General features: G+C 35.4%; 1 long non-coding RNA gene and 1 pseudogene across 1 annotated transcript in view; both read left to right on the top strand.

The window, feature by feature from the left end:
* LOC110744141 overlaps positions 1-15,104 on the top strand; it is an 86,266-nt gene that overhangs the window by 17,405 nt on the left and 53,757 nt on the right. The window lies entirely within an intron of this gene.
* LOC101000649 lies at positions 8,881-10,931 on the top strand (annotated as a pseudogene).

The following is a 15,104-nucleotide window of genomic DNA, read 5'->3' as shown; positions in this document are numbered from 1 at the left end:
CCTACTTCTATCTACTGAAAAATTCCTGGAAGCAATGTCCATACAGTAGCAATTATCACTAAGCCCAGACTAAGCTCTCTAAATCTCCTTTCTTACTAAAAGAAAATGAGGATCCTTGGAGAAATGGCTGATGCCACATCCTGGCAAGAAATATTCAAGATTAGCTTGTAACATCTTATCTGGATGGAAAGCAAATAAGTAATCAAAGACTACTGTGGTTGTGTCAAGACGATGCAGGAGACAATTTTGAAAGGACTCTTAATGGCCAAAGATGGCATGCTTGCATCAAAAGAATAATAACTTCAATGGCTTGAAGGAAGCTCATGAAAAATTCATGAGTTCAAAACAAAACAAAATTATTGGCCATGTTTAAAGATTGCTTGGGTACCAAATTATTATTCTGAAAACTGGAAAATAAAAGGAAAAAATCAAGTATTTCTTTTTCCCTTGCTCTACAAACTATATAATCAAATAGTTGAAAAAAGGTTTTTAGAAGAATTTTAGCTAATAAATGCAGAAGGACAGAATCAGGAAATACTCAGCTGGTAACACCTAATGAAATAATGCATTTTGACTGCTAAATTAATTAAGAGAAAGATTCATGGAAACTTTATACTGGGAAATTAGGCTGACAGTATCTGTACCCACTGATACATTTTCAAATCGCCAAAATAGAGACAACCACGCATTATGTGCCTCCTGTCACAATGTGATCAATAGTATAGGTACCACCTATGATGTATTCATGCCAAGAAAAATGAATTTCAGTTCAATTAGGCATCAATTATCATTCTACAGGAAATACAGAGGATACAGGAATATGCTAACCAACATCTCAAGGAGTCAACAAGCCAAGTCCAGACTGGGGGAAATTCTATGAGATAAACAGCAAATAAATGGCAAGTAATGGAGAGAGGCAAAAAACAACAACAACTTTTTGTTGTAGATTAAAAGATATCTGAGACACTTTTTGACCAAATGCAATTTGTAGATCTTGTTTGGATCTTGATTAAGAAAATTACAGAAAATCAGAGTGGCCCAAAAATGAATTGCTCCTTGAAGTGCTATGTGCCCTGTCACAGTAAGTTTTTGGGTATTGAGCAGTTATATGCCACGGATGTTACATATAAGATTATTAATTGGTTGAGTTGTTAGCTAGGCAGATTCTAAGATTCCTTCTTCCTAAGAAGATAATTCCAAATTCACTCAATGAAAACAACCCAATAGGAAATACACCCAAGTTTGGCAGATTTTGTTTCTAAAGATTAGCACAACTGTATCTTCCATTTCACATGCTCTTTTGGAAGGAGACCTTGACATCTACCCATCAAGAAGTGAAATCTTTCTCTGCTGCTTGAATCTGGGTTGTCTCTGTGACTGGCTTTGACAAGCAGAATGTGGCAAAAATGAGGCTGTGTGACTTGATGCTAGGCTTTAAGAGAATTTCTGCTTCCTCCTTCTTAGAGGCCTTGAACCATCATGTAAAGAGATCCAGCCACCTTACTGGAGAGACCATGCAAGAGAGAGTGAGATACCCATCCAGCTCCTAACTGTTCTAGTTATCCCAGCTGAGCCACCTTATATGTCAGTGAAGCCATCTTGAACTTTCAAGCTCCAGCTTTGTTAGTGCTACAATTGAGCTCAGGATCCAGTTGACCCATTAGCTAAATGCAACCATAGGAATGACTCCATGATGCCACATGGAGATGAAAAACCACTCAACTGAAACTTGCACAAATTTCTGAGCAAATGAAATGGTTGTTGCTTTAAGTCACTAACCTGGAGACAGTTTACTATGCACTAATAGTCAATATGGTGAACACAGGATAAAAAATCAGATGTTGTCTTGGCTTCTACAAGTCTTTATACTTAAACTTAATCTTTAAAAACCACAAAAATGATGATGAAAACAATGGACACAGTTTATGTGCTAGATCAATAATGGTTTCTTTCACCCTTCACTAGCTGCAGATATGTGAAAGAGCTATAATGCTGAACCCAAAGACATTATGCAAGGACTTACTGTTAGGGTTTCAATGGTAAAATGATTCCTAAGTGGATGAAACTCAAGTCTTACACAACAGCACATAGTTGAGTGGAAGAGAGAGATTATTATAAAATAAACTCTGTCTGACATGCAGAAATAGTGGGACAACAGTGTTTTTTTTTCTTTTATTCTTTTCAAAGATAGAAAGATGCAGGTATTAAATATGATAGAATGTAGAGAAACTGGTAAGGACAAAAAATGCAGTTCTACAGATTTTGGGAACCATGACTATGTGTACTTTCATTTCCAGTACATACACCTTTATTATCCTAATGAAATACCACACAATTCTGTATCCTCAGCTGTGATGGTGTTGTCATCACCATCATCATCATCACCATTTCAGGAAGGAGGATCAAGTGGGAGGTAATGAACAAAAAGGTAGCAGATAAAGATACGGAGAAAAGGACAGAGCAAAGGAAAAAAAGAGAAGAGGAAAGGAATGAAATGAGAACTCTTGGCAAAGATTGAGATACGTAATGGGGTTAGGGATTATGAAAATAATATGATAGCATACAATTTGCAAAGGAATTTGTTGTTTACAAAGAACTTTAGTGTATGTTATCTAATTTAAATTTTATGAAAGTTGTTTTATCCATCCATGATGGATGCATCATGGATGAGGAAATATGAATAGCGCTGGAAGAATACAAGTTGATCATTATTTTTCCTTTTAATATATTTAATGAATGGCTACTTTGTTGCTAGTCACTATGCTAAGTGCTGGAAATAGAAATGTTTGCAAAATGAGCATGATGTCTGTCCTTATAACTTACAGTCTAGTAGAGGAGAAAAGTGTATTCAAAATTATAGAAACAACTGTAAAGTTGCAACAATTTAAGGAATGAAAACATAGGATAAAAGGATTTGATATAGTCAGATCCTTTTTTTGACAAACACATTGCACAGTTACCTTGCATGAATCTGTTTTATGAATATGCTTCCCTCAAATATGATTCTACATTAAGGAATCAATAAACATTTTCAAGCCACTCTTGCATTTTTTAAATTAAATAAGTTTTCCAAGGTATAAATAAAAATGTTACTTATTTTTATACACAGAACTGCCTGCCTTTACAGTGCGACCATTTATTGGATCAGAATTCTATACTTTGTAGTCTTTAGTCAAGAAATGGCTAATAAGGTCACTTAAGGTGAGGAAAAGCCTATTCTAGACATATTTTAACTACCACTTACTTGCCCAGCTTTTAAAGTATCACTCAGAGCCTGGCAGCCAGATGATTAAAATCTGTGCCTCTAGTCCCTAGGGTTTTCCTTTTTTTTTTAAGACTTCTCAGAGTAAATGCTAGCTTTATGCAACACCAGATATGAGACTGATTAGACAAAATTTGTACTCATAAACTTCTGCTCTAGAAGAAAAGCACACAATATAACTACTGAACATCCAATAGTACTTTTACTCTAAGGGCTTAAAACTTAAGTGAACACCATCTTCTCAAATAACCCCTAATGGTTAATTCATTAATCCTTCTAAGAGCCCATGGCCAAGGTTGATAAGAATAAACAGGACACTAAAATACAAGGAGTTGCTGTATTCTGGGTTCCCCAAATTGAGTAAGACCTGCAATCATGAGGCTCCTTTTTCTCAATATAGATACTCTACAAGGACTTTTGTATGAAATGACCAGTATTTACCTTTCCTAGAAATGTGGATTTTACCTAAAGTGTTAATCTATTTGGTAGTTTCTTTCTCCACATTTCATATTTTACTTGAGAATCTTCAACACTAAGGTAAACTTTGTAAGCTCTGATTATTACCCAAAATTTGGAGTTTGAATATTTTATAACAATGCTTTTAAAAATATTATTTTGATAAATATTTTCCATGGAATAATATCTGGACTAAATTTCAACAGTACTATCTTTTCAGTCCACCTTACAGTAAGTTTATCTTTTCATATCCCTCTGATTTGCCTCCAGTAAATTATTAGATATCTTATCATTACTGATTTCTTATTTAATTCCACTGTGGTCAGAAAACATACTTTGTATGGTTTGTTTCCTTTTTTGGTGAACATAGCATGTACACTTGAAAAATCATGTGTATTCTATGGGTGTTGTGGGTATTATTTTGGTTCAGGTGGTTGATAGTGTTGTTCAGATCACTTATGTCTTTTCTGAATTTTGCCTAGCTCTTCTATCAAATGCTGAGGGAAGAGTGTCAGTATCTCCATAATAATGAAATCATCTATAGCTGCCTTTAGCTCTGTTCTTTTTTGCTTCATATATTTTGATGCTCTATTATTAAGTATACCTGTATTCATGATTTTTCTTTCTTTCCTATGGATGGAACTTTTATCATTATAAAGTGTTCCTTTTTGTATATGGTTTTATTTTGTTTCGAAGTCTTATTTGATATTGATATTGAGTCCCTTCTCATCACTTTCTTCTGCTGTTTGCATAATATATCTTTCCCATCCATTTACTTTTAATGTATTTGGTGTGTGTATGTTTAAAGTGCATTCTCATCGTTTATGAGTCTTTCTTGTTAATCCTTCATCATAATCCTAATTTTTGCGTGTTTAGCTCATTAACATTTATTGCAATTATTGATATGATTAGATTTAGATAGCATGTTTTATTATTTGAGTTTTGCTTGTACTATTCTTTTACCCTTTGCTCCTCCTTCTTTTGGATTATTTATATTTTTTTAGGATTCCATTTTGATATATCCATTGACTTTTTAGCTATATCTCTCAATATATACAATAAACTTTACAGTCTGCTGAGGGTTAATATTACTTAATATAAATTATAGAAACCTTGTATATGTATAGGGTCATTTACTGCAGCTCTCCATCCTTTATACTATAGTTGTCATATGAATTACATCTACATACTTAAATCCCACAGCACGATGGTATAATTTTAAAAATAGTTATATGTATTTTAATAAGTAAGAGGAGATAGTGTCTTTTATATTTACCAATATATTTGCCACTTCATATTCTATTTCTTCCTCAAGTTCTGAGCTTCCAGCTAATACTATTTCTCATCACCTTGAGAAATTCCTTGAACATTTCTTGTAGTGCAGGTCAGCTAATAATAAATTTTCATCACTTATTTGAAAATGTCTTTATTTTACCTTTACTTTTGACGGATATTTTTACTTGATGTAGAATTCTGGGTTGACAGATTTTTTTTCTTTCAGCACTTAAATGATTTTATTCCACTGTCTTCTGGCCTCCATTGTTTCCGAAGAGAATTGAGCAGTCATTTGAATTATTGTTTCCTTGTGTTAATGTGAGTTACAGCTCACATTAACAATGTTGAATTATTATTAACTATGGTTAGATTCCTTGAATCATGGCATTTAATCTCGTTGATTATCTCCAAAGAATGCTATTTCAAAATTTACTTAGATAACTTTATCATTTTCCTCTGGATGCCTTCAGTGTTTGCTTGATTTCTCTTTTGTTAAATAACGCCCCCTCCTTTCTCTCAAATACACACTTATATTTCAGTGGCTGTGGTTGTACTATACATTGACCTCTGTTTCTTCATGTGAGAGAGACTGTGGGTTTTCTATTGGAGTTTCAGTCACTCCATGCAGTGCCTATTGTGGCTCAACTTCAGTCTGAAAGCCTTTCTTCACCTCGTTAATTCTTATTCATCAATCAAGACTCAGTTTATTAATCTAAGTCTCTAGATTCAACTAGATATGTCCAAGCATTGGGAATGCATTTCATTGCATTTAACAGAAAATACTACAGTGATTTGAGCAAAACTGGGTTTGTTTTTCTCAGCTAATATAAAATTTAGGGGTAGACAATTCAAAACTGATGTAGCTGCTCAGACAGGTCATTAAGGACCCATTTTTTCTATCTGTTCTGCTATTTGAATGAAGCTTTTGTTTTTATAGTTTCAAGTTGAAATGTATATTCTTGGGCATTACATTCACTTCCCAGGTAGGCAGAATAGGCAAGGAAAATTAGTAGCATGATCAACTCATCCTAGTTTGCCTGAGACTTCTCCATTTTTAACCTTAAAATTCCAAGTTCCATTAGTTGAACTAAAAATAACATGGCCTGTCACCCATGATTTGTGTTTATCATGCCTAGAAAATATTCTGTATGATTGCAAAATAAAACTTCAAGTGTATTCATCCTTCTGAAGAGATGGGATATGACCAAGTTGCAATCACAGCTCACATTAACAATGTTGAATTATTATTAACTATGGCTAGATTCCTTGAATCATGGCTTTTAGTCTCATTGATTACCTCCAAAGAATGCTATTTCAAAATTTACTTAGATAACTTTATCTTAGGATCTTTCCAGACAAATAGCTTACTTAAATATTGATATCACTCTTGGTTATTTTATCTAGTTTTTAAAGTAATAGTTCAATATTTATGTTGTAAAACAAAATGCATATAATAAAAGGCAAAATCAAAATACATATTGCAGAAATGTTTTCAAATGTAAGTGCAAACAGTAAAATAAGGCCAAATAAGCTCAAAGAGATCGCAATGTTCTAATGAGAGATCTCAATTAATAAAGCAATAAGTTAAAACATGGATATACTGAAGTTAAAAGAGAATCATTTATATCTATGTTAAACACACTAGAATAAAATTTAAATATTGATGTTATAGAGAGTAAATAAATATCTTTTTGGTGGGTAGAGTTGCCTTAAACTATTTCTGTTGTCAAAGGAGTTTAGGACATGCAACAAATCATCAATATTAGTTACAAGTTCCAAGGAAATTAAAATTTATTTCTAGCCTGTCCATTAATTGCTTCCTTCAAGGCATAAAATAGCATTTCATAGCCTTAGGAGCAGAATATAGATATTTCCATGGTAAACATAAGACTGTATAATCTGACTAATAATTATGTAAGGTTTTTCTTATATAACCTGATATTATGTAAGCACTGCTAGGGATGTGTAGCATCTGTCTAGTGTTGTAAAAACAGAAAACAAACATAACAGCCACTAGCATTTTATTTTCCTTTGCTTCATTTTTCCCTTTTAATTTTTCCATAAACCAGTGACCTCAAAGAGTGAATACTAATAAAGGAACCCTTAACTTTTAATGAAAGCACTTTCATACATCTTCTCTTATACCTAAGAATTATTTGACAAAAATGCCTCTCAGCTGTGTTTCAGCAGTGTAAAATGTTTTTTTTTCCTACAAATGAAACTGAGCAATTCATTTTAATACAAAGGGTCCTGCGCACAAGAAATGAATTATATTTTTAGCAGTATTCCGTGCCCCAAGACTCCAAAGGAGCTACTCTTCTGACTTCAGTTGCCAAATTCACCTAAGTAGAAAGGTAATTGTCTTCCCTGAAGGGTTTGGAAATGAAACCTGCTAGAAAGCTTTGTTTATGTATATGGAGATACTTGAATAGAATGTGGTTCTCCTCAATGCATTTTAACAAATGATTAATAGAAGAGGAATGAGAGTTCTCAATTATATAGCCTCATTGGTGACCCATATATCAAGTCCAGGCCATCCCTTTATCTTAACCCTGTAGTCACAGCTTAGTCCAGGACATAGAGAACATTGTTTTTCTTTAGCTTGTTTATTTTGTTAGGAATTTAGTCCTTCATTGCTTAGCCCATTATTTTGAATATCATGTATCTCCCCAGTTTGTGCTCTTAAACACCAAGCTATACTCTTTACTCAAACTCCCAATATTTTCAATTGTCTATCAATAATAAAGATAAATATTGTTTAGGATGTGTTTTTCTAAACCTTTCTCAGCTCCCAGTGTTTCAAAGAGCAGAAACTCTGTGTAGCAATTATACTGGTACACTGCATGGTCAACTCTTAGTGGTCTAGCATGCAAAGATAAGGTGATCTTTCCATCACATGGAGACAGTATAATGTTATGAAATCTCCTTTAGTGAATTATTCTTATTTGTTCAATTGTTATGTTTCATCAGAAGTTCTATTATGTCCACTATCGTTATAACTTATTTGACTAGCTGCTCATGCAAGCAAGACTTTATGTTCCATCGTTTTATATATAAATTAAAAAATTATTCTTCAGCCAACCATATTATTCTATAATTAGCTTAGCAACACAAAGCAACCAGTTCTCATGTATCTGGATCAAGAAGCCACACACACAGAAGTAATCATATCATATACTATACCTTCCCCTTGCATGTTTACCTCTTGCCATGACTTCAAGTCAATGCACAATTGTAAGTAAACTCTAGGTAATATCAAAGAAGGCATCTTCTGTTTGGTAGTACACAAAAAGGGTAGAAATTAAGAGGAGTAGAAACGAGTAACGTGGGTGAGTGGAAAATACTGCAAAGTGCTGGAAACTTCAGTTTTACAAACATGTCTACAGATTCATATTTTTTTTCTAGAGAGGGATCCTGCAGGGACTTTGATTTAATTAATATAATGCCAAAGCTCAGCACAGGAGTATAAATATTCAATAAATTCTTAGGTAATACTATAATTGACTGAAGAATAATTTTTCATTTTCCATTAAAAAATGGTATTCGTTTGCACTGAAGAGTAGAATATACTATCAGACAAGTGAAGAAACAATACTGGATTTAGTTCAAACAGGGCATCAGAGTCTTATTCATTGGCTAGTGGTACAAGCTCAACTAAATCACTTCACCTGTCTTTTCTTCAGTTTTCTCATTTGCAAAGTGAAGACTGGAATCTTTCTCACAGGGTGTAGTGAGAAAAAATGTTTTAAAATGGGAGAAATTACAGAAGGTGGAAGCAATGGCGTCCGCAGCTGGGGACTGGCCTGCCAGCGGCCCTCGGAGGTGGCGATGGCACACTTTGACCCCAGAGTTTGAGGTCCAAGCAGCCTCCTCTCGGAGCGTAGTGTCTATGTCCATCCTCTATCAGCCCTTGGCTGATCAGAGTCGTGTGGCTGGCGGGGATCCCTGCCCGCCTGGTTCTGCCGCCCAGTGCACTTGAGCAAGCATGTGATAATCAAGTTACTATGAGTCTGCTAAACTGTGAAAACGGCTGTGGATCCAGCCAGTCTGAAAGTGACTACTGTGTGGCCATGGCCAGCTCCTGTAGCGCTGCAACAAAAGATGATAGTGTGGGTGGAACTGCCAGCACGGGGAACCTCTCCAGTTCCTTTATGGAGGAGATCCAGGGATATGATGTAGAGTTTGACCCACCCCTGGAAAGCAAGTATGAATGCCCCATCTGCTTGACGGCATTACGAGAAACAGTGCAAACGCCATGAGGCCATAGGTTCCGCAAAGCCTGTATCATAAAATCAATAAGGGATGCAGGTCACAAATGTCCAGTTGACAATGAAGTACTGCTGGAAAATAAACTATTTCCAGACAGTTTTGCAAAACGTGAGATTCTTTCTCCGATGGTGAAGTGTCCAAATGAAGGTTGTTTGCACAAGATGGAACTGAGGCATCTTGAGCATCATCAAGCACATTGTGAGTTTGCTCTTATGGATTGTCCCCAATGCCAGCGTCCCTTCCAAAAATTCCATATTAATATTCACATTCTGAAGGATTGTCCAAGGACACAGGTATCTTGTGACAACTGTGCTGCATCCATGGCATTTGAAGATAAAGAGATCCGTGGACCAGAACTGTCCTTTGGCAAATGTCATCTGTGAATACTGCAATACTATACTCATCAGAGAACAGATGCCTCATATTATGATGTAGACTGCCCTACAGCCCCAATTCCATGCACATTCCGTACTTTCGGTTGCCATGAAAACACCCTATCACACAAGAATGTTGACCCAGGCTGTTCATAGTTTGAGCCTTATACCCGACTCTGGGTATATCTCAGAGGCCCGGAATTTCCAGGAAACTAGTCACCAGTTAGAGGATCACCTTGTAAGACAAGATCATCAAATCCAGGAGCTGACTGATGAAATAGAAACTCAGAGTATATATGTAAGTGAGCTCAAATGAACCATTCGAACCCTTGAGGACAAAGTTGCTGACATTGAAGCACAGCAGTGCAATGGAATTTACATTTGGAAGATTGGGAATGCATTTGAAATGTCAAGAAGGGGAGAAACCTGTTGTGATTCATAGCCCTGGATTCTACACGGGCAAACCTGGGTACAAACTGTGCATGCGCTTGCACCTTCAGTTACCGACTGCTCAGCGCTGTGCAAACTATATATCCCTTTTTGTTCACACAATGCAAGGAGAGTATGACAGCCATCTCCCATGGCCCTTCCAGGTACAATATGTCTTACAATCCTTGATCAGTCTCAAGCACCTGTAAGGCAAAACCACGAAGAGATAATGGATGCCAAACCAGAGCTGCTTGCTTTCTAGCAACCCACATATCCCATGGAACCCAAAAGGTTTTGGCTATGTAACTTTTATACATCTGGAAGCACTAAGACAAAGAACTTTCATTAAGTATGACACATTATTAGTGCGCTGTGAGGTCTCCACCTGCTTTGACATGGGTAGCCTTCGGAGGGAGGGTTTTCAGCCACAAAGTACTGATGCAGGGGTATAGGTTGCCCTCACTTGTTCAAAAACAACTGCCTCTTCTCAATAACATGCAAACTTCTCAATAACATGCAAACAAACAAAAATGCCGTGGGAAAGATGTAGTATCTACTAGTAAGTGTTGTTAGAGAGGTCACTTACTATTTCCTCCTGTTACGAATGATCTGAGGCAGTTTTTTCCTGGGAATCCACGCGTTCCATGCTTTTTTCAGAAATGTTAGGCCTGAAGTGCCTGTGGCATGTTGCAGCAGCTATTTTGTCAGTTAGTATACCTCTTTGTTGTACTTTCTTGGGCTTTTGCTCTGGTATATTTTATTGTCAGAAAGCCCAGACTCAGAGTAGTAAACTTTTAATAATAATGGACTTTCCTTAAAACTTCAATTTATTTTTATAGTATTACATGTAATATATTAAACTTGAAAATCACAAAAAAATGGGAGAAATTATAACATGTAAATGGTACAAAAAATAAAATGGTATTTTTAAGTTAGAATATTTTTAAAAATGCTTAACGTTTTATCTAATCAAAGAGTCTCTGCAGTCTTTATACTTAGAAGTTCAATCATATAAAAAAGACATGTAGTCTCAAAATTCAAAGGAATCTTAAGAGATCATATTTTTAACGTCCTCATTTTACAATTGAGGAATTTGATTACTAGTGATGTTAAGTACATTGTCCAAATTTATGAGCTATATTTGTGTTTGTGCTAGAGTTCCTTTTCTCACATTAAAAAATCATTCTTTGTTAAAGTATTATATATTTTACTTCATTTCACTTTAATAAGTTATGGAAAAATATTTGTCAATACATTCTGTTACTTACACAATTGGCAGTGGTGGGGGGGTTGGTCACTTGGTGAGTATAAGCCTAATGACCCTGACCAAGGAGCATTTAGTAAGGAGATTTTATTACTTATAACAAGTAAGGAAAACATTGAGATAGTTCCCAAACCAGTATCTCCCTGAACTAGGGGCTGGGTCAAGTTGTATAAGCATAGGGTAATGAGATGTGATCTGATTGAATTTTGCAATGAGGTGATGCCAAGAAGCATGATCTGATTGGATCCTGCCATGGATTGATGACATGACTGTATCTGATTGGCCCCTGGATCCTGCCATATGGTGTCTGCTTCTTAATTCAGTCGTCACTCTTGTCAGAGCACTTAGGCTCCACCTGTGGTCGCACACTTGGTTCATCCGGACATGCTCAGGTTAGGTGACCTTCAACCTGGAGTCCATGGAAACCGGAAAAAAAAACCTCACAACTTTGTTACATAAAAGTTGAACCAGATTAGTTTGATGCAATTACAATACTGCATAATAAATACGGGTGCCTAGATTTGAGAGGTTAAAATGTGCCACCTTAAGGCACTCCAGACATTCAGGATAGAACTGGGGAAATACACACACACACACACACACACACACACATGTTCTCATAATATGCCTTTAAATATGCTTCCAAAGCTACCTTCAGAAAATCAATACATTATTTTAATTTGAATGTAAGTTTAGAAAGTTACTATTTCTCAGATTTTTAAATACTATTCGTCTACTAGAACTGTCTTTGCATCCACTGCCTTTTGCCTAGTCCTAATCCTACTACTACATTATTTCCTACCATGTGTGATAGGCCGGTTCCCTAGGATACCTTATTCGTTTTGATAATCAGGAAGGTATGCCTAAGGTACTGACATCTCTAGACATGCTGCAGTTAGTTAATTGCTTTTAGAAGATGTGTATCCAGAAACTACTTTTAACCTGTGATTTTATATTGTTTTCTACTCATTATTTGCATCAGAACTGTGGGAAATAAAAACTTCTGTTGTTTAAACTCCAAAGTCAATAGTATTTTGTTATGGCAATCCAAGCTGACTGATACATGAGTGGTTCTAGATATTAAAATATTTGCCTTGGTTGAATTAGTGGTAATGGTAAAACAAGTTACTGTGTATGGGCAGGAATTTGTACTGTGTGTATAATCTTATCACTGCTACTTTTTTTAGCCTCTTGATTGTGACTGTGTCCTATTGGATCACCTGAATACAGCTGAATAGTTTTGTTTTTTTTTTTTTAAATTAAAACTTGGCTGACTTTTTATTTTTTCTCAGTGCTTCCAACTAGTTGGCAGAGTTCATGCTGTTTACTTGTTGAGAAACACAGATGCCGTTTCCTGGTATTCAGAACCAACTGAGTCTCTGTGCTCTTTTTATTTGTTCCTTTCCTCCCCTGCTAAATCGATGATGCATGGTTGCCTTTTTATTGTTTTACTGAGGTTTATTTCCTTGCCTTGCACTTTTTGTTCATTAGACAAACATAGAGCAGTTGATAAATAGTCATTGGGAAAATAACATGTTAGACAAAAATGCAACAATGTGTTTCACAGAAAATGGCATGTCACAGATGCTTTGTGTCTAGAGTAGAACAATTTAAAGATCCTTTGTGTGTAGGGAAAAAGCATCTGTTAAAAAAGCCATGGGAAAGCACTATTTCAGTGTGTTTCATAAGTTTAAAACTTGGTAAAAGAATGATTGAATGTGCATTTGGCCATAGTCCCAGTGCCTTTCTTATACAATCCCATCAGACCCTATACTATACTTCTCTAATAGCAATTAACACACTGAAATTGCCTCTCTACTAGGCTGTGTTGTGTCTTCCCTAGGATGGACTCTCCTTGAAGTTAGGGATTTCATTTATCTTTGTTTTTCCATCATGTGGCTTGTAAAAGGCTTTCAATACATATTTGTTGTATTGGAGTATATAAAAATGTTCAATGAATCTGTTTTTATTAAGCCAGCCAATATCATTCCTTAAACATTGGAAAAGCAGCATTTTCTTCCCCTACTGCTCACACACCAAGACATTCATTTAATAGTCCACATTAGATATTTTTCCACCCAATGAAACCAAATGTGCATAGATAGGATCTTAGGAGGAACTGAAATTTTGAAACAAGCTTGAAAAGAACAGAAATGATTAATTGCTGGATTAATTTCATTGATGAGAAAGGTTAAAGAGGAATCTCTTTGCTTCAGGAAATAGAAATGCTAAATCGAGAATATGAAAGGCTAAGTAAGGCATGGTCACCCAGGCGTTTTTCTTTCCTTGTGGATGAAATGAAGCCTGGTAAAAAGAGTCAGATTAGATGTAAAGTGGGGCTATGACAACAGGAAGACAAAATGCCAGGGCAGGCTGAGGAACCAGGTGAAATCTTTCTTTCAAAGTGGGATGGATTAGCACTTAGTTTTCTGAAACCATGTTTGATTATTTAATAATGTATTCAAGATCTATTTCAATTTCTGTATTCAGAATTCCTTTTTAAAAATGTTAACCTTTTGCTTTAAAATTATTTTAATGTATAGAAATGTTACAAAGATAGTAGAGTTGCAGTAAACCTTTACCCAACTTCCCCTAATGTCAGCATCTTACATAATCATGATACATTTCCGAAAATTAAGAAACTAACACTGGGACAATACTATTCACTGGATTATAAACTTTATTCAGCTTTCCCCAGTGTTTGCGCTGATGAACTATTTCTATCCTAAGATTCAATCTAGGATCCTACATTGCATTTAGCAATTCATAATTCCTTAAATTTTGTTTTTGGGTCTTAAGATTTACTCTGTACAAAGTCCTTATATCAAATTGATTATGTGTTTTGGCTATTTCCTGATTTTAATTGTCTGTACTTCCTATGTTCACTATTTATTCACCACGTGCAGGAGGTTTCTAAATTTCTCTCTAATTCCTAGTCCCTCTCTGGCCCGATTTCTCTCCGCCTTGCCTCCTCCAGCTTATATCCTCTGTGCCCTGTTCTCCCTGAAGACACCTTGCCTCTGACTAGACAAGCAATCTACATAAAGTAGAACAGCTGAAATGCACAATTTTTATTTTCTCTTATGTAAGTCGGGCCCTTAGAGAAAACACATAGGCAGAGGTTGTCAAGTCAATCTGACAGCCCTGCTAATGTTATATTTAATTTGTATTATAACATAAACAGGGTGAAGGTTTTAATTTTTTTTAGAGTTTGAGATTAAGTAGAAATTTGCTGTTCTTCCCAAGGCTTACCATTTGAAGATGTCACTATTCTTTTCGGAAAATAGTGATGTCTTTCAGCAAAGCCATTAGTCAAATGAGAATAAGAGATTTTATTTCAGTCTCTATAACAGAGAATATTAGAATCCATGAATAGACGAGTGTGTCCATGTCCATAAACCACTAAAATTATCCATGTAATATTTTGTTTATAAGTGCATTTTTTTCTAGGGAGAAGGGTTTACAACTCCTCATTCGATTATTAAGAGTGTCTCACGATTCCAAAAAGCTGAAGAACTATTTCTCTGGGGCTGGAGGTATGGGGACTCTATATCATTAGGCAGGTTTAACATCCAAATTTTAGAAAGTAAATTTTTGAGCATTAAAATAGCTTCAAATGTCTTAAGTTTACAAATTAAATGTCCTTTTTTCTCCACGTAATAATTTAGGAACTGAAAACAAAATTCATTGCAACCTGTCTTTGTTTTAGTTACTATTTCTACCCCTACCACTATGTTCTTTTTTTTTTTTTTTTTGGTAAATGCTTTCTTTTCTC

The sequence above is a fragment of the Papio anubis genome, chromosome 11 (genome assembly GCF_008728515.1).
Source record: "Papio anubis isolate 15944 chromosome 11, Panubis1.0, whole genome shotgun sequence".
Classification (NCBI taxonomy): Eukaryota; Metazoa; Chordata; class Mammalia; order Primates; family Cercopithecidae; genus Papio; species Papio anubis.
This window is presented reverse-complemented; position numbering and strand designations above follow the sequence as displayed.